Source organism: Microtus ochrogaster, chromosome 2 (assembly GCF_000317375.1).
Source record: "Microtus ochrogaster isolate Prairie Vole_2 chromosome 2, MicOch1.0, whole genome shotgun sequence".
In the NCBI taxonomy this organism is placed as follows: domain Eukaryota; kingdom Metazoa; phylum Chordata; class Mammalia; order Rodentia; family Cricetidae; genus Microtus; species Microtus ochrogaster.
The window spans coordinates 49,238,352-49,240,766 of record NC_022010.1 but is presented as its reverse complement, the minus strand read 5'-3'; positions in this window follow the sequence as shown (position 1 = coordinate 49,240,766).

The window sequence follows — 2,415 nt, the reverse complement described above, 5'->3', positions numbered from 1 at the left end:
AGACTCCATGGTTTGTGTGTGTGTGTGATAAGTGTATATATGATCATGCACATGTATATACGTGTGCATGCAGAGGCCAGGTGTCAATGCTGGATTGATTTCCCCATTTTTTTTGAGACCGGGCTTCTCAGTGAACTAGGAGCTCAGAATGGCTAGACTGGCTGGCCAGCAAGCTAAAGCTCTGGAGAGCTGCCTATTTTACACACACGCACGCACACGCACACACACGTGCGCACAGTGTTGGGGTTACAGATGCACACCTCTGCACCTGGCTTTTATACGGGGCTGAAGACTGGAACTCAAGTCCTAATGCTCATGAGGCAGGCACTTAATAGAGCCATCTCCCAGCCCTTATGTTTTTAATAGCTAAATAAAGAACCCGTGGGCAGTTACACATGAACTCTTGTGGGAAGCACCTTGAATACCCACACCCATTAGAATAAAAAAAAAACAACATTCAAATTTTCACGACTGTTTTTATTTATGTACTCATTTTCTTAGAAGCTCTTTATGAGCAGAGTACACATCTTACAGATCTTTGTATACTCTGAGCACACCAAAGCTGAAACAGTGTGCCCTTTCATTCAGCCCCTCTGCCAGGAGGACAGTCTGTATATATAATGTACATTGTCATGCGTTGTTTGAGCTCCTTGAGAAGCTCACTCCCCCCAGCCCCACCCATCCCACCCCACCCCTGCTGCCATGCACACACTTTAGACCAGTGGTTCTCAACCTTCTGATGCTGAGAGCCTTTCAGACAGCTCTTCATGTTGAACCATAACACTATTTTCATTGCTGCTACCTAACTGTAACTTTGTTACTGTTATGAACTGTAATGTAAACATCTGTCCCTCTGACAGTCTTAGGCAGCTCCTGTGAAAGGGTCATTCAACCCACAAAGGGACCACAACCCATAGGCTGAGAACCACTGCTTTAGAACAAGCATGTTTATGTCAAGTGTCCTCCAAAACTTGTCCTGGGTCAGGCTGGACTCCTGGCTCAGAAACAGAAAAAGCCGTCAAGGTCACAAGGGGATTTAAAACACCATGCCTTTGAGAACTGCGAGAAAGCTTTTCCAACAGAGACTATCCTGTAATATAAAAAATGCTTGGGGTGAGGATGGGAAGTGGGAAGGACCCTCTCGATCAGGTGTTTCAGTTGCCTTGGCTTCCCAGTCAAGTGTCTGCTGGGTAAATGAAAGCAGCTGATTTGAGGATGTCGCCTTCCCTTTGTCACCTGCTCCTTTATGAAGGAGACTCTGCTCCACCCAGATAGAAACTCCAGCTGGCTGCCTCAGCAGGGCTTCCCTGTTCATTTCTGCTAGGTGTTCTGAGCTCCAGCTTTGATGGTCTTTTGCTGTTTGTTCTCTGACTTCTGCTTACTATATACTTAATAAATCCACTCATTCACAACCGAAAGCGTAGCTATAAATCATAGATCATTCTCCAGTCCAACAGAGCGAGCAGCACATCAGGTTACATAACTCAGTATTTAGGGCTGTTCCCACACATCATAAGCCTTTACTAAGCATGTGCTGGATCAAGAAATACATATCCACAAATGGGAATTTTTATCAGGTACCCGGTAGACACTGGGCTCAGGTGCCAACAACCTAGACTTACTCACCTGGTCATCAACTATTTGTCTCTAAACACCTGTACTCACCTCACCTGTAAAGCAGGGATTACAGTTTCTCCAGAAGCATCTCCCCAGACTGTGGAAGGCAGAGTAATGCTAGGATTGGCCCTGCCTAGGGACACAGCCTGTTTTCACTAACTTTGAAGCTGTTTCAAGGTTAGACAAAGTGTCTGTACTGAGTTTAGGAATCACTGAGCACAAGGAAGACATGGCAGGTGTGTCACCTACTAGATCAAATGCTTTATTTTTCCACTACTGTGCTAATATCTAAGCAATATCACTGAAATGCTGCTTACTGTCTCTGGGAAGGCTATATACTTAATGAGTCCACCAGGGAGGCTGGGCAGAGGGTCTTCTGAGGTACACTGTCAATAGGGTGCCTTAGTTCTTTACAAATCAGGCGAGGATACCAAACTAGAAAGGATCAAAATATCAACATGTTACCTTTAAGCTGAGGAAATTGGGCTCCTCACACACTAAGGGACACACGGATAATGCTTTTCTAAATATGAATTGCCTCTAGCTATTCACATGAGTGGCAGGCTGGTGGGTTTCGGGTGATTTCTTCTTTACATGACCATAAATCCAGTCAACACACACACACACACACACACCAGAATTTATGTATCTGACACCGCCTGCCTTGGCCGGAGATGCAGTTGCTGGAGGGTGTCTGACATGTAGTAAGTACATATACAATGTTCTGCTTAAGTTACAGTAAGTCACAGAATGAATTCTTACACCTAATCAACTGAGAGCAAAATAATAAGGGGAAGA